At 36.4% G+C, this 18,827-nt stretch overlaps 1 long non-coding RNA gene across 1 annotated transcript; it reads right to left on the reverse strand.

Annotated features, from left to right (window-relative positions):
- Positions 1–1,093: 1,093 nt before the first annotated feature.
- LOC115712452 (uncharacterized) lies at positions 1,094–12,782 on the reverse strand. The gene is made up of 3 exons (XR_004010872.2): positions 12,240–12,782; positions 1,819–11,433; positions 1,094–1,559 (listed from the first exon to the last, which is right to left on the reverse strand). It is a non-coding gene; the product is annotated as an uncharacterized LOC115712452 (long non-coding RNA).
- Between the last annotated feature and the right edge of the window lie 6,045 nt (positions 12,783–18,827).

The following is an 18,827-nucleotide window of genomic DNA, read 5'->3' on the forward strand; positions in this document are numbered from 1 at the left end:
TGATGATTGTTGTTTAATGTTTTGCCTAGTTAATGTTTAATTACCATTCCTCAATTCTTGTGTGTGAAATTATCTTAGTTTGTTCTTAATTTCATGTTTAAGATTGATCACCTTGTGCATGCTCTATGATCTCAATTCGAAATCTGAAAAGTGAGAATTGAGAATGCTAAAAATTAAGATAATCGATGTTCTATGTGAAACGAAAGTATTTGCATGACTTATGTGACGAGTAGATTATTACTTAATGCTGATTTCATGTTAGTTTAATTAAGGAATTAATTAGATAACATGTGATTTAGAATCTAGAAGATCTGAAAGGAGCTAGGTTATTTCATAATCTGTCATTCACCCCAAGAATAGGATAGTAATTAAGCATTAACGATTTGGGTAAACAACAACAGGATTCTCCTCCCTATTGTCTCATCTTGCTCAACTTTAAATTGTGTTATTAAGTTTTCTGAATTTCTTTCATATTTTACTGTTTTTTTAAATCATAATTGCTTTCGATTTACCGAATAGAATCATAAGTATAATTTAGTGGTACTTAATCCAATTCCCTGTGGGATCGACCTCACCTGTGTGAGATTTACTACTTGATTGCGTATACTTGCGTAGTGTTTAATAAAATATAGCAACACCGATGCATACTCCATGCATCCAACCCAAGCTTTACTTTAACCAATGCTCTGGAAAGAACATAGCATTTCTCCAAATGCAAGTAAACTCTGTTGTAGATTGTCATATCAGTAAAACTCCAGTGTTCTGATAAATCTAGGAATCTTTAATCACATAGTCATGTTTATTTTCCACTGTGCTGACAACACAATAAACAAAAACAAGTATGTGAAAAGAGTTTGGATGAATTTATAAATCAAATAGACAAATAATTGATAAGGTGAGCCAAAACATACACAAATGAATGAAAAATACTTCCGTTTCTTTATTTATATTGAATAATATGGATTACATTGAATTTGAGTTTTATTTAGGGCATAAAACTCAACAATAACGCCCTAATCTATAGGGATGCCACGTGTGTGATTTTATAAACTAGTTTAATACTAATAGAATAATTAATTATGAAAAACTGTGATAATATTAAAAACTTCACTAAAGTAAAACACTAAAAACGGACATTATAACGGCATAAAAAGTGTGTTCCGAGAATCTCTGTTATAAAAAGTTTTGCTAAAGAAATATGTACGACAACCATTTAAACATAAAATCAAAATACACAACCGATACAACCAGTCCAAAACAACTCCTGGCAACTCGGTATGCAGGCAAGTGAGGTCAATATGTACATTGCTGGAGAATACTGTCACCTCATGGTTGATCTAGCTTTTCATTGCCTTTACCTGCACCGCATAGCACCTGTAAGTAACAAGGACTCAGCAAGAAAACTAATAATAACATTCATATAGTTTATTATTCGAACATTGTCAGTTATACACAATAAGAATCAAACTATCACCCAATGTTCATAAGATGAAATCTAAATGTACAATGCTGGAGAAGACTGCCACCTCATAGTTGATCTGGCTTTTCTTTGGCTTTACCTGCATCACATAGTACCCATGAGTCAGAAGGAATCAACAAGAAAAGTAATAATAGCAATCATATAGTTTATTATTTGAATATTGTCATTCATACACAATAAGAATCAAACCATCACACATTGTTCATAAGATAAAATCCAAATCACTATTGGCATCTGCCACGAATAAACATCAGCATACAAATATTTGGTAATACAAAACTATTATACCAATAATGAAATTCATATTCATTTAATCATATAAATAATATATATATTACCTCATAAAGCAACCACCTTCATACATCATGTTGCCTAATCAGGTAAGTCGACGCTTTAATCTGACAATCTTGTATTGTATCGCCTAATCAGGTAAGCCCATGCGATAGCCTGGCACCCATATGTCGCATAACTGCATCACCTAATTAGGTGAGCCTGTGCCAAAAACCTGCACCCATATATCATATAATTGCATCACCTAATCAGGTGAGCCCGTGCCACAATATGGCACCAATATATCGCATCGTCTAATTAGACGAGCTCGTACCTACGCCCAATACTGTAATGTCCCTGCTTCAAGTCTCCATTGGGTCCTTACACCCACGGAATGAATGGCTCTAATACACGAGTACGCCACTCCGACTGCTTTATGGACTGATGACTGACCCTACAGACCAACACGAGTGTTTCCAGCGTGCTTTGTCCTCACTCGTACGCTTCCTGGGAAAACTTCTCAGGAGGTCACCCATCCTGAAATTACTCCCAGGTCAAGCTCGCTTAACTGTGGAGTTCTTTCGTGATGGGCTACCGAAAAATAAGATGCACCTTGTTGACATAGGTAGTACCAATCAATCCATTTAGGCTCTCTTCAACTATGTAGTCCCATACCTACACAGTCTCCGAATCATCCCACTTGACCTTCCCCAGGCGATGTGGGATTGTACAGCTTACCCGGTATTTCCCCTTACGAATCACAGGACTACTGACTGTCACAATCACCCCCCCTTACGGGGTCCGAAGTCCTCGGCGACCACACTTTCGACTGGGTCAAGGCTCTGATACCATTTCGTAACATCCCCGCTTTAAGCCTCCATCGGGTCTTTACACCCACGGAATGAATGGCTCTTATACACGAGTACGCCACTCTGGCTGCTTCATGGACTGATGACTTGTAATATCCAGTTTAAAATAGTATTTAACTTTTCGTTTGGATATTAATTGTGCGAGGATAATTAATTCATTTATTTGTGTTGTTAGTGAGTTGATATTATTGCTTAGAGTAGTTGTACCATTTTTTTAAAGAAAGTTAAAGTTGTATTAACTACGAAAGTAAAATATTATGATATTTTCATAAGTAGGTAATCGTTTAATTAAAGCCCGATATGAAAGTCCATTAGATTTTTATAATATATTTATTAGATTTAATTAATTGTATAAGTAGTATTAAATAATATTATTATTTGATTAATGTTAGAAAAATCGTAAGTTTAGAGAAATTCGCAGGTTTAGAAACTGTTTTACGAAAATGACCGTATCTGGAGTTTTATAACTCCGATTGAGGTGATTCCAGTGGCGTTGGAAAGATAATTCAAAGATCTATAAATTTTGTAGAAATAGCTATATCATAATTCGTAATTTTTCTAGGTCAAAACTAACCCCTAAAGTTACGAGATTGAGAACTTACAATTTAAATTTAAAAGTAAGATATTTGTTTATTTAATAATTTATCATATTATTATTGCTATTAGGTTAATATTATTATTATTCATAAAACTAAACCTAATAAGAGTCAGAATAGTATAGGTTTCATTAACCCTAAAATTATATCGTTCTATTCTTCCCACCTATCTGAGCAAGACTAACCCTAAAATTTTCAAATCATCTTTCCATTACATCCTTAGCCAAATCTATACCACTCTTCACTCTCATCTTTGATCACCATCATCTTATGTCTATCGATCCAAGCAGCTCGATGTATTTGAGGTAAGAAACTCTACATTTACTTATTTATTGATCACAATAGGAGAATATTCGTAGGTCTCCTTTTCTTATTTTTCAGAATGAAACATGTCTCAGTAAAACTGTCATATCTCTTTAAATACTCATCCGATTCTCGCAATCTTGGTGCCTATAGAAAGCTTATTAAATTTCCCATAATTCTTATGAAGAAAGGTTTTACTGAATCGAAATTTATCTATGTCAAAAATTAGAATTTCTACACTGTTTGTTGTAAATCGTTTTTCATATTTTCTATATAAGTTGTCTCAGTAAAATTCAAATATCTCTCTGAATAATGATCTGATTCTAGCGATCTTGGTACCGTTGAAAAGATAATTCAATTTTCTAAATGTTTTATGAAGAAACCATTCACTAATTATTGATTATTCTAAGTCAAAATTATTGTTTTATTGCTGTAGTTCGAAATCCATTTGTTTCAGGATTTCTAGAAAACTGTTTCGGTATAATATCTATATCTCTTACGTTATAACTCCGATTTTAAAGATTTTAGTATCATTGGAAAGGGAATTTAATTTCCTAAAACTTTCATGAAGATATTATCTTCTAGTTCTGAACTTTTCAATGCCAAAAGTTTGTATTTTTGCTAAGTCGTATAATTCGTTACTCCATATTCCTTCTCAGAAATAGTTTCAGTAAAACAATCATAACTCCTTCAGTTTTAATCCATTTTTAATGATCTTTATATCATTGGAAAGATAACAGAATTTCCTATAATTTTTATGAAGACAACTTTTACTGAATTAGTGTAGTTGTTGGTCAAAAATAGTGATCTTTCTGCTGTACTGTAAGAGTACGAATTTTAATATTAGGGCCTTGACCCATGTCTTATTATAGGTAGTAGTGACGAGGTAACAAGTCTTAAGCAGCGGGATTTGAGGTAAGGAAATTAAGTAGTTTTATGTGTTGAACTGCATAATTTAAATTATTTGTCTATTGAAATATTATTTGTGATGTATTATTATGAATGTGTATATAGTACTGAGAATGTGTGGTATGGACACAATATGAGTTTGTGAATCGATATATATTATGGTTGGTACGATTTGTGCGTTGTATGTTGTATGATGTATGTGGTGTGTTGTATGTTGTATGTTGTATGTTGTATGTTGTATGCTAACGTCTCAGGTACAAATGAGGGGCCATGGTGGGGTATGATACGGGGTAAGGCCGTTGAATGTAGAGATACCTGCCACATTTGTCTGATTCGTGTATGACATTGTTATGGTGGGGTATGATACAGTGATGTTACTGTTGAATATAGAGATACCCTATCCTATAACAATGGTAGGACTACATAGGCCCAGGTTATTATATGGGCAGATTAGGTCCAGGATATTGTAGGGCCAGGCTAGGCCCGGGTTATGTAAGTAATGGCTATGATATGCCAATGTTATGGTAAAGACATGATATGATTGAAATAATTTTTATATGTTATTGCTATGATTGTGCTATGAGTATGATGTCAGGGTTGTGGTCCCTACATATATGTAATGGTTTCGTTTAGTATAAATATATGGTATATGATATAGCTTTGCATATCTGAAGTTATTTAAATTACAATTATGAGCTAAGGTATATACTATTGTTAAGACTGGATACGTTAATATTATAAAGAATCGTATTATTGTGAATTTTAAGATATGTTTAGTGTATTGAATGCTATTGTATGTTAAGTATTTCCTTACTGGGCTTTTAGCTCACCCCCTTACTTTCCCCCTACAGGCAATAGACAGAGAACATTGAATGTAAGTTTGATGAGCTGGGTCAGTTCTGGTATGTATACTGCGAGGGGCTATGGACGAGCAAACGGTCTAGAACGCCGGTGGAGCCTTGGTTTTGTTTTTTTTTTATAATAAATTATTTTGAGCTCGGTGGGATGTTACAAATTTATTTATTATTTATTTTTAGAAAAATACACTCAACTACTTATTTTGTTTTAATATGAATGATCATTCACCCTTTTTGCATATTTATTGTAAAACCCACTGTGTATTTTCAAACAGCTTTGAATCTTTTTAATTAATGCATCAAAATTAGCACTTTGTAAAATAAGGCAAAATATTGGAGCGTTACATGACTGACCCTACAGACCAACACGAGTGTTTCCAGCGTGCTTTGTCCTCACTTGTACGCTTCCTGGGAAAACTTCTCAGGAGGTCATCCATCCTGAAATTACTCCCAAGTCAAGCTCGCTTAACTGTAGAGTTCTTTCGTGATGGGCTACCGAAAAATAAGATGCACCTTGTTGACATAGGTAGTACCAATCAATCCATTTAGGCTCTCTTCAACTATGTAGTCCCATACCTACACAGTCTCCGAATCATCCCACTTGACCTTCCCCAGGCGATGTGGGATTGTACAGCTTACCCGGTATTTCCCCTTACGAATCACAGGACTACTGACTGTCACAATCACCCCCCCTTACGGGGTCCGACGTCCTCGGCGACCACACTTCCAGCTGGGTCAAGGCTCTGATACCATTTCGTAACATCCCCGCTTTAAGCCTCCATTGGGTCCTTACACCCACGGAATGAATGGCTCTTATACACGAGTACGCCACTCTGGCTGCTTCATGGACTGATGACTGACCCTACAGACCAACACGAGTGTTTCCAGCGTGCTTTGTCCTCACTCGTACGCTTCCTGGGAAAACTTCCTAGGAGGTCACGCATCCTGAAATTACTCCCAAGTCAAGCTCGCTTAACTGTGAAGTTCTTTTGAGATGGGCTACCGAAAAACAAGATGCACCTTGTTGACATAGGTAGTACCAATCAATCCATTTAAGCTCTCTTCAACTGTGTAGTCCCATACCTACACAGTCTCAGAATCATCCCACTTGACCTTCCCCAGGCGATGTGGGATTGTACAGCTTACCCGGTATTTCCCCTTACGGATCTTAGGACTACTGACTGTCACAGATACTTATCACGTCACTCACGCCCGTACTTACGCCTAGTATGTCGCCAGGAAAATCGCATCACCTAATCAGGTGAGCCCGTACCTACACTCGGTACTCATCATATATCACTGACGCCCGTACTTACGCGCAGTACGTCGCTAGGAAAATTGCATCACCTAATCAGTTGAGCCCATATATCACATGCATAATATTATCACATTATCAATACTCAACCAATCAGTCTTTTCTATATATAACAATATTAACTATATCTCAATATTAATCAATTCATAACAATACTAATTGTATTGCATATAACGTACTATGCAGTACAATATACTTTTCAATATATAACAATATTAACTATATGTCAATATTAATCAATTCATAATAATACTAATTGTATTACATACAATGTACTATGCAGTACAATATAATTTTCTTACCTTTAATCTAGGTTCATACATTTTGGCCAACCCAAGTGGAGAACTATCCTCGATGATCTCGGCCGTATGTCACAACAACGATAAACCAATAAGTGTTTATCCCAAAACACTTCTTAATATTCACGTAAGACAATCTAGGATTTTCTACGAAATCCCGCGGTATAAATACACTAAAACAAAACTTATATTTTAACTCTAAAACATACACCATATTGTAGAGCTCGTTGCAAGCTTTGAAAAAGTATATAGAATGTCCAAAACAGACACCCAAGTCAAAAGTTATGACAAAAATACGATTTCTGATCTCTTAGAAATTTCTAAAAACTATAAAACTCCAAAATCCCAATTTTTGCACTCACCGAAACACTACCAAAACGTATCCAAATCACTCAAAACTTCACAGGGTGCATATATAACATAAATATTACCATCCTTACATAATAGAAATAAAAATTGACCCCTTAAATGAAAAACGCCATTAACATTCGGACTAAGCTTTAAAAAATTCCAAACTCGATTTCTAACTCAAAATTACTTCAAATTCAACAAGAAAATATCGAAACTAGTCCCATGACTTCTCAAGAACAATTCTATAAGGTCAAAACCTTCATAAATATTCTAATTCACAAAACCCCTATACGAAACCAATTGTTTTTAAACTTTAAACAAAATTAAACAATACCTTAAACTTTTCCTTTTCAAGGATTTGCTGTCCTGCTACTATCGGAGCTTAGATTGCTAAGTTTTGGATTGAAAATTGAAAAAAATAGATATAGGAAGAGAAAGTTTTGTCGAAGGGAGAGAACAAGGGTTTCGTTCCTTCGTTCGTCCGTACTGTACTGTTGTAACTTAAAACTTAATATATATATACATATATTTGAAACAAAACGAAACAAAAGTTTTGTTTTTATATATGTATAATAATAATAATAATAATATAATATTAATAAAAACTTTATTATTAACAGTTATCTTATTATTCCTTAGCCACTAAGAAATCTCTATTTCTAGGGTATTTGGCCAACTTCGAGTACCTTAAAATACCCCGATATTTTTAAAATCAACTTATCCTAATAATCCCATAAATATTTTTAACTAAAATTGTTGTGATATTTTTGACCTCCAATCGGGTTTCCAGGGTCGCCGAACATGAAAATATTATTATTTCACAAATAGCTCATATTATATCCACGTATTTTGAATAAATCTCCGTAATTAACAAATTACAAATATTTACTCACTTATTGCAAAATTTAAATTTTATGCTGAAATAAATTAGTAGGATCATAATCCCACTTATTACATGATTAACTCAAAATATAAATATAAACTCTAAATATTTACCATTAAACTTATTTGGATATTACACAAGATGATTTGTACAAGACTATCAGAAGTTCTTCCTTGTCTTATACATGATAATAAAGGTGCTTTTGTCAAGAACAGGTACCTAGCCCATAATATTCTGATCTTACAGGATTTTATTTAAGGGTACACTCAGAAAAATATGTCTCCTAAATGCATAATGAAAATTTATTTGAGCAAGGCGTATGATACTGTTGATTGGTGGTTTGTCCCTGATCTTGAAAAGGCCTTTGTTTCCCTTCCAAATTCATTTCTTGGATCATAAAATGTCTTCATAGAGCCTCTTATTCTCTTTTGTTGAATCGGCAGCTACAAGGGTCATCCAAAGGTGAGAAGGGTCTTTGTCAAGGGGATCTAATGTCCCTCCTACTTTATGTGCTTATCATGGAGTATCTGACTAGATTACTTATCCAAAAATCTAAGGTGATAGACTTCGGGTTTCACCCTCTTTGCAAGACCTTGGGGCTGGTGAACCTCTATTTTGTGGATGATCTCATCATCTTTTGTAGAGTTAATAAAAAATCTGTTAAGCTTGTTCATAAGGCTTTTATTGTCTTTAGTGAATCAACAGATCTTGTAGCCAACAAATCCAAGTCCACTGTGTACTTTGGAGGGGTCCATGATGACTGTAACCAATTACTTTTGAATGTGCTGCAAATGGATGAGGGAAGATTCCCCCTTAAATACCTTGGTGTTCAAATTAGACCAACAAAATGGCGAGCCTTTGATTGTGGGATTATAATTGGAAAAGTTCATAAGAACTTACATAACTGGGCTTGAAGAAAATTTTCTTTTGGAGGAAGGGCGCAACTGACTCACTCAGTTCTTTTGGGGGTTAGAAAATATTGGATGAGTTTGTTCATGCTCCCTTAAAAAATTAAAGCAGCTATTGACAAAAGTTGTAGGGACTTTCTTTGGGGTACTAATGGTAATCGAAGCAAGTTTCACATCCCATCGTTGGAGAAACTTTGTCTTCCGAAGAAATTTGGTGGCCTTGGGTTTCGAGAGGGTAAGAAATGGAACATCACTCTAATATCCAAGTATATTTGGGTCATTTTGAGCAAACAAGACAATCTCTAGGTTCGTTGGATTGATGCCATCTATTTTAAAGGTCCAAGCTTTTGGGAGGTTGAGTTCAAACAAGACTCAAGCTGATACTTCAAGAAAATCTTTAGACTCTGATCGACTTTGGGGGTAAGTGATCTCATGGAAGCTATGAAAAGAGGTAAATTCAACGCCAAAATGTTCTTCTTTTCATTCATCCAATCTCAAAAAGATGGATATGTGGCAAACATTTGGAACAAGATGATAATTCCAAAGCACAGGTTTATAGGGTGGCATATTGTGAATGATTAGCTACTGACGAGAGACCATCTTAGTAGGTTTTTGCCTTTATCTTCAGATTTATGCTCTATTTGCTCTATTGTTACAGAGTCTCACTCCCATCTTTTCGTTAACTGCTGCTTCACTTTCAAAGTGATCAGCGAGATCATCAAATGGTGTGGAATTTTTGCTTGGTAAACCAACATTAGAGAGTGGCTATCGAGACCTTCTCATAGCTTTCGTGATATAATTATGAATGATGTGGTCATGGCTACTTTGTACTTTGTGTGGATCGATAGGAATTGTTGTATCTTTGATTTGAAATGTAATACTGCAAGTTATATTAGTAGGGAAGTCAAAAGGGCTGTTAAAATTAGAGTGTTAAACTGTTGTACTCGAGCAAAAAAATCTGGAGAGGTATATTATAAATGTTATTACTGGCTCGTAGTGTAGGTTTTTGTGGATGTTGTCCTTGTACAGCTTATTACTGTTTTTTTTCAGCCTGTTTTGAATGAAGATTATTTTCTTGTTCAAAAAAACAATCTGATTATATTGAAAAAAGTTTTTTTAGGGCATAAAATTCGAATAGTTGAATGTTATATAAATTATTTAATTTATAGGACATATTGAAAAGTCGTAGGTTTCAATGTGTTACTTCGAATGTTTTCAAGTGCTTAAGATAAAATTTGGTTTTTATGTATTAAGGTACATAATGTACATGTTGAAAGCTCTAAATCCATTCATTATTATGAATGAAAAGGTAAGATATATAATTAATGTATTTACATATGCATATCTATTATATTAACTTATAATTAAGTAATAACTTACATTTTAATTTTACAGTTTCAAAAGAGCGCTAATGATATGGAGACGGACTTGCAAGCATTGAAACATTAGTGGTTAGTGAAATTGGCACAACACTTATTTTGTATTCTATATAATAATTTTCTTTAATGCTTGCACTTGTAAGGATTTAGCATGTTGTAAAGTATTTTAACTTTGTTATAATATCATTTAAATAATTTTTATTCCAAAAATAATCTTTATTATAATAATTAATTTGTAGTTATTTTTAAAAAATTGATGTATAATAATTAAAATTAAAAATATTATTAAAAAATAAATATAGAAAAGGAAAGACTTACGTCTTCAATTATAATGTTCTTCCTCTCACACTACTGGAAGACTTATGTCTTCGAAATAACGTGAGACGAAACCAAGCTATGCCTTCAATTATTACATTGTAACTGAAGATGTAGGTCTTTCCTCCACCTGAAAGTCAAATTTGGCTTCACTTATGTCTTTGGTTATTTTGTAATAACCGAAGACACATGCTCCCTTTATGTCTTCAGTGTTTTGGTAACCTAAGTCTTCTCCTCAAACGACGTCGGAGCGAGTATTTTTAAAAAGTGAAGACAAAGTGGGATAACAACCAAAGAAATGTCTTTTTTCTAGTAATGATGAAATCAACTTTTGTGATGAGTCAATTGAGCAATATAATTAACCATTTGACTAGTTTACACATTCATATCAGAGTACATATTAGGATTTCAAGCCACAATTATCATTTCCTTATGCATCCAAGGGTTTGTTATTTATAAAGGACCAACTCCCAAATAAACTCAATACAAAGTATCTGTATTTTTATTCTTTACCTTAGTTTTTAAGAGACTAACCAGTCTAACTTTCTTAGAATTAATCAATTGCTTGATTTCACGATGCTTATAATGCTTGTTAATCCCTCTAACATTCCACCAAATGATTCTATCCATTGGAAGTTGAGGGATCTGATCCCCCCTCCCCTCTAATATTGAACCCAGAAACTCCTCCAAGCACTTGCTCTGAATCAAGAACAACAAATGGATTAGTAACTGTAGTCTCTATTGAAACATTCTCAACCACCTTTTTCACTCTAATAACTTTCTAAAAGCCATCACTACCATTGGCATATAAAACATGTTCTCTTTGTGGTACTCTTCTTAGGCAGCCAAGTCTACTTAATATGTTTCTTCTTCCAGCATATATTAGTCTCATGTTCAAAACCAGAAGAATTATGACAAACAAGTGATAGCTATTCATACTATAACTCTAACTCTATCTCATGATCAAAATCAAGAGTAAGTCAATATATTCCTATGCTTGGTGATGTTTTCCACTTGGGTTGGTGACCCAAGCTGTCCAACTATCTTAAAGAGTGATTATTGTGCAAAATTTAATATCTAAACCCTTCAATTTAATCCAGGTAGGAACTAAAGTAACATCTTCTTTAGTGAAGTCATCCCTTTTTATTGTTTCATAATAAGAGGTTTTCTATCAAAGAATATGAATCCTCCTACAAGTACATTAACTCATTGCTCCAAGCTTTAAAATATGATAACAAAAATTCCATAAGAAGGCATAATAAATATTTCCTTCCATATTCTTCTCACAAATACATCCATTAATAGAGGGATTCACTCCAACCACATAACACGCTATTAGGGTTGTCAGTAATTAACTTCTTCAACAATATATCCTCTGGTTCAATTTTCATACCAGAGACCATTCCCTACTTCAAACTAATTTATGTTTCTACTTTACATACTCACAAAACTATTTTTTGAATTCATCAAAATATCAGATCACAGAATAAGAGAAATTTTCTTACCTAGATTTACTTCCTGCGTAGCTCAATTCCCAATGCTTAGCCAATCTGAGAAATCTTGTCTAATTTCACTTTGTCACTAAAAAATTGCCGCAGTTTCCTCTAGAGAGCAGATTTTTCCCAAATTTTCAAGTTCATCTCTGTCCTTTTCCTGAATAGCATCCATTGAACGTGTTTTGATGATCTGATCCAAAGAGGAATGACCAGTTTTCTTAGACTTAGCCTTAGTCTTCTTTTTTCCTGTAAACTTTGCTCCCTTCGCCGTAAATTGGCGAGAATCACTGAGAGAAGGAAGGGATAGAATTTTCTTTTTTTTTTTGCTTCTAGTAGATAAATTTTGAAGTAATTAGTATATATTGAAAAAGAAATTGCTGAAAAATTTAATCTAGATTCACATGACTTTCATGATATTAAAGAGAAACTTTGTATTTTGATATTCATATGAATTTAATATTGTATTTGAAATATTTGTTACTTAATTTTTAGGGTAATTTGCAGCCAAACCCCCTTATATTTATTTTTGGCCGCCAAACTATCTATAGTTAATTCTCTTTGCAATTTTAATATCTCGTTACTTCCACCCCGTTATTTGTAGCCTTGACACTTTCAACTCAGCCAATAATGCCTACGTGCTAATATAAATATCCACGTGGCAATTAATTATCATTCTCGGCTTAAAACTTATCACTAATTTTTCAAAAAAAAAAACTTACAACTTAAGAATATTACAGAATTAGAGAATAAAAACAAAACAAATTAAAACTAAATGGAAAAAACAAAGAAGAAATCTAGCCTTATTCAGATAGTAAAATAAACATTTTGCCCAAACCCAACCAAAAACCCTCATATTTTTCAAAATCATATTGCGTTGTACAATTTTAGTGAAGAAGGATGAATGAAGTGATATTGGTGGCATGGATCTCCAGTTCACGAAATGTTGAAGCTTAGAGGAGAAGACAACAACCCTAAAGATTATGGTAAGAGCTATTTTAAAACTGTAGTTCTCCAAGTTTTCTTTTGGTGTGGTTGGTTCTTCGATTAGGTTAAAATGGGGGGATTCATAGGGCATTTTGACTGTGGGAAGTGGGTGTTGGGGGTCATGTTTGGCTTTAATGAATTGAAAGTGTTTTCTTTTTTTTTTTTTTTTTTTGAAATGAAAACGTTGATTGATAGCATAAACTTAGACCTCACGGTCATTACATAAGATAGCGTTAGGGATAGCCGAGGCCTCCACAATACCTGAGATAGTTTGAGCATAAGCCCATCTAGCAACATTGTGAGCCGTAAAGTTACAGTTTCTGGAAATAAAAGAAAAATTACAAGATAAAAACTTCTTAGAGAGTTGTCCTGGATACCTTTAAGTGCATTTATAACCACTTCAGAATCACTCTCAACCATAATAAAATCATGCTTCCTGGAAGCAGCAGTTTCCAAAGCAAGATGGCATGCCGCCGCCTCGCCGATCAAAGGATCTGTGAAATTGAGTAAGTTGGCCACACCCCATAAAACGGTTCCCGAATGATATCTAGCCAAGGCCGCAATACACATGGAGTCACAGCCAACCTTAACATCACAATTAATCTTGATCCAGTCTTCAGGAGGGGTCGACCAGCCAAGAGGAGACACATCTACTACCAGGGGAAGCAAATAGGCAGCATAATCTGTAAAACAATGAGAGATAGAGTAAATAGCAGTATTAATGTTACACGGATAATAGTTATGCACTTTATCATTTCTTATTCTCCATATAGTATCCACCACGATCGAGGCATAAAGAAATAGCTTGTCCGTGTCCACCCCTTTCGATTTCAGGTTCCAAATAAATGTTACCCAATCCCAGATCCTGCCTCTGGAGTCCTGGACCGGGAAGATTCCCTAAGGGGAAGCTCTCCACAAATGGTACGCAACATCGCAATGAAGGAACAAGTGTTCCATGGACTCCTCATCAGCCCCACACAGGGGGCAAGAAGTTTCGTCAACGTTGATTCTCTTCGCCAGGAGTCCCCTAATGGGGAGAGCATTCGACAGGATGCACCACCACATGACCTTATGTCGCTCCAGGACTTTGGAACTCCAAAGTTTGTTCCACAGACTTGGCGCCACGACAAGATCTGGGGCTCTCGCCAAAGCATGGACCAAGTAAGTCGATTTAGTTGAGAAACGCCCATTAGGCTCTTTTGTCCACACCCATCTGTCATCTCCTACTCCACCAGGTTTACCTCCTTTGATTATGTCACGCACAGTTCCAGAGTCAAAGAGAGTTTGAAGTTTAGGAATATCCCAATCCCCATCTTCCTTTAGCAGCTCAGCGACTTTCGTCACACTCCCACAGGTCAAACCATTAGGTTTAGCGAAGAAATCCTTGCTATGCAGCACCCAAGGATCTGACCAGACATTGGTGTCTTTCCCGTTAGTTATAATTTTGCAAGCTCCTTTCCGCAATAAGTCTTTGGATTTCACCACATTCTTCCAGAACCAAGAGTCAGATCCGTTATACGAACCCTCTAAGAAAGGTCTTCCTTTAAGGTATTTGGCTTTCAACACCCCCCAGGAAAGCGATTGCTTATCATTCAGGAGATCCCACCCCCACTTCGCTAGGAGTGCCTGGTTAATTTCTAAAGTTTTACAGAACCCCATTCCTCCCCTAGACTTTGGGAGGCACAGGAGGTCCCAAGCCTTTAGGCAAACACCCCTGTTACCTTGCTCACAACCCCACCAGAAGTCTCTAAACATACCATCAATTTTTGAGGCTAGCTTTTTAGAAAGCATAGTTGTTTGCATTGTGTAAATGGGTAATGCCATCCCCACTGATTTGATCAATGTAGCCCGCCCAGCCTTAGATAGGGATTTCAGTTTCCATCCATGAAGCTTCGACACAAGGCTCTCAATAATGAAGTTGAAATTAGCATTTTTCTGCTTGGACCTAAACAACGGGAGGCCTAGATAATTTATGTTGGAATCGGCCATATTCAAACCAAGTTCATGCATGATCCCTCTTCTCATGCCGTCACTGGTGTTCTTGCTGAAGAAAATAGACGTCTTAAGCTTATTGACACATTGTCCCGACCACTCACAAAATTTCTCTAAGAAATTCCAGAAACCCTTAGCCTCAGCTACGGTAGCCCTTCCTACAAGGATGAGATCGTCAGCAAAGAAGAGGTGAGAGAGTCACGGGCCATTCCTACTCAGCTTGATACCTCTTATGCTACCCGACTCCAAAGCTGTCTCCAGGAGGCGAGAGAGAATTTTTGCAACCCAAATAAATAGATACGGAGAAAGAGGATCCCCTTGTCTCAACCCACATTTCGGATTTAAACTGCACACTTTTCCCCCATTAAGGAGCAAATTAAAAGACATTGTTGAAATGCACTGGCGCATTGTAAAGACCGTTTAGTTTAATTTGGAAATTAGCAGTTAATCACGTTTAATTATGAAATTATTTATAGCTATTTAAATAATTATTTATACTGTTATTATAGAATTCTGAGATGCATTTTAGGTCATTTAGTAGTTTTCATAATTTTACATTTCCGGTGCCCGGTAACATGGAACTCGGTGTTTGGCTCAGTAAAATCACAACTTAGTATGTTAGTAGTTTGGGACGGTTTATTAAACATTGGGAATGTCGGGAATGGCCGGGAATTTAGAATTTCCCAAAAATACCACTTTAGTGTTATTTATATGATTTTAGTGTGAAGGGGCAAAATGGTCATTTTGCCCCATTGTTATTTTGTCTTTTTGTGGCTTAATAAATGAGAAATATGTGTTTTAATTGATGTTATATTGGCTGAAGTAAAGGGTTATGTGGCATTTCCTTCATTTTTCAAAGTTTCAAAAAATTACAAAGTTAGAAAAATTAAAAGGGAAGCAAGCTTTTTCCTCTCAAACTCTCTCTCTTTTTCGGCCTCTTTGAAGCAGCAAGAACTTGGAATTTTCCTTTGATTTTCAAGCCCTTTTCCTTTCAATCTAAGTGTTCTTCAAGCTTTGGTAAGGTTCCAAACCTTTCCCTCTTGTAATTTATGAAAAAAAATGTTTAAAAGATGCGTGTTGCATGTGATTTATTGTGATGCTTGCTGCTGTGTTTTGTTGTTGTTTTCAGAGGATTAATCTTGTTATTTTAAGTAGTTTAGAGCTAGTGAATGCATGATATTTGCTTTGATTCAAGCTTGGAAGTTTTTAGCTCAAAACCTTGGTTTTCAAAGAGAAATGGTTAAAATCTGTTGCTGTGATTTTGTTGATGTTTGTAGTAGTTTTCAGAAGCTTTTATATGCATGTTTAAGTAGGTTTGATCTGATTTGGATGCATGTTAGTTGGAATTAACCAAGTTTGAGTTTTGGAACTCAAAGCTTGGGCTTTAATGGAACTTTTTGTATCTGTGCATTCTGGGTAGTGTTATTGCTTTAGATATGTTATTTGGGTCCTATAGAACAGGTTTGGAAGGTTTGAGGTTGTTTGGATTAGATTTGAGCATTGTGTGAATTTTTGAATTTCTGCCTGCGAGGAACCGGAATTCCGGTTGTGCATTCGGAATTCCGGATGGGTTTTGAAAATTCCCAGAACCAGAATTCCGGTTGGGCAACCGGTCTACCGGTTGGGGAAATTTCAAAAACCCTAGTTTTCCTCGATTTTATGTTATTTGGGGTATTGCCATGCTTTTTATCGATAGGGAAACTTTTAGTTCCTAGTTTAAGTCCCCGAGAAGTGATTTAGCGTATCGCTTATAATGTTGTGATTTTTATGGTTTAGGAGCCTGTAATCCGCCGCGCAGATAGTTCCAGTCAGGTTGACCGGCACACCTGAATTCGGAATCCAGGTAAGATTAGTATAACAGTATGCATATGTAGATTACATGTTTAGCGTGCATGTAGGAAGCATGTTAGATTACATTAGATATGTATGTTGGCTTCAAACCATCCGACTGTGTCACGTCGGTACAGGATGGAGTATGACCAGCAGCTGGAGTATGACCAGTTCGACCGATTAGGCTGACACTGTATCACGTCGGTACAGGCTGGAGTATGACCAGTAGCCGGAGTATGACCGGTTCGACCGATTAGGCTGATACTTAGGTTGGTGGTTCCGTACTATTTGACGTATCACGTCGGTACAGGCTGGAGTATGACCAGCAGTTGGAGTATGACCAGTTCGACCGATTAGGCTGATACTATAACACGTCGGTACAGGCTAGAGTATGACCACCAGCTGGAGTATGACGGGTTCGACCGATTAGGCTGTTACTTGTCAATAGTACCGTCCCTATGAACGTTAAGAACTCAGTACCGTGTTGGACACGGTAGTTAGGGCGACTCAGTATCGTGTTGGACACGGCAGTTATGGTTATGGTCAGGGGTATGGGCGTCTGATCATGACCGGGATTTATGTATGAGTATTATTATGCTTTTCTTACTGAGTCTGTCGACTCACAGTGCTATGTTTATGTGTAGGTAAAGGCAAGGCTAGGGCTGATGGACCGTGAACGAGCCTATGAAGATTGTACATGTCGGGGCGGTTAGGCCTGGAGCGTACGATCATCGGGACAGTAAGGCTATTTTTGTAATTAGTCGCTAGGCGACAAATATTTTGTATAGGCATTAAACTTTTGTAAATGGTTTTGTAATCGGGATCCCGAGTATTTTGTATAAATATTTTACAAGTTTAATTAAAAAGCAAAATTTTTAATTAATCACGTTTTTCCATAAACCTCGTTGATTAGCAACGAGCTGCACAGTATGTTTAAAATCACGTAATACGCCTATGCTAGTTAGGGTGTTACAATTTGGTATCAGAGCCGCCAGGTTGTCTTTTGAAGATCGTCACGACATGTACAATCATCATCAGCAGTTAGCTCGTTCTGCGGTTCAGTAAGCTTTTATTGCTTTAGTAGTTTATTTAATTTTTATGAAATGAGAAAAGCCTAATAGGAAGCATGTTAGTAGCCTGATAGTAGAATAGGGGCATGTTTCGTTTATAATTTCCAAATTAAGCGGCATTAGTAAGCTCTCCTTGAATACTACCTGATATGCCAACTCTTGGTTTCGCAGGCGGTTCCGACTAGATGGACGCCAGGCGGACTACCAGGTCCAGGGCAATTCGGTAGGGTCGAATCAAGGTCAGGGAGCTCAGTTTCCCCCGCCAGCTAGCGGTCGAGGTAGAGGTCCCAGAGGTAGGGCTCGTGGTCGGGGTGTTGAGAACCTGCCACAGGCTGCCCAAGCTCCCCAAGCCGATCAGGGAGCCCAGAATTGGGAGGTTAGGTTTGCTGAAATGCAAGCCAGAATTGAAGAGCAAGACCTCGAGATACAGAGATTGAGGCAGCAGGGGGCTCCTGCAGTGCCTGTGCCAGTAGTTCCAGTGGCACCCGCCCCTGCTGCTCAGGCCGAAATAGTTGTGGCGGCCAACAGAATGGAACCTTTGTATGAACGGTTCCGGAAGTAAGCACCTCCGGTCTTTCTGGGAGGTCCAGATGTGATGAAGGCCGAACAGTGGCTGACGCTGATCACCAAAATTCTGAATTTTATGGGTGTCACCGATAATGACAGAGTGGTGTGTGCCACCTTCCAGTTCCAAGAAGACAATCTTGTCTGGTGGGACATG

Source organism: Cannabis sativa, chromosome 4, assembly GCF_029168945.1.
Source record: "Cannabis sativa cultivar Pink pepper isolate KNU-18-1 chromosome 4, ASM2916894v1, whole genome shotgun sequence".
Lineage (NCBI taxonomy): Eukaryota > Viridiplantae > Streptophyta > Magnoliopsida > Rosales > Cannabaceae > Cannabis > Cannabis sativa.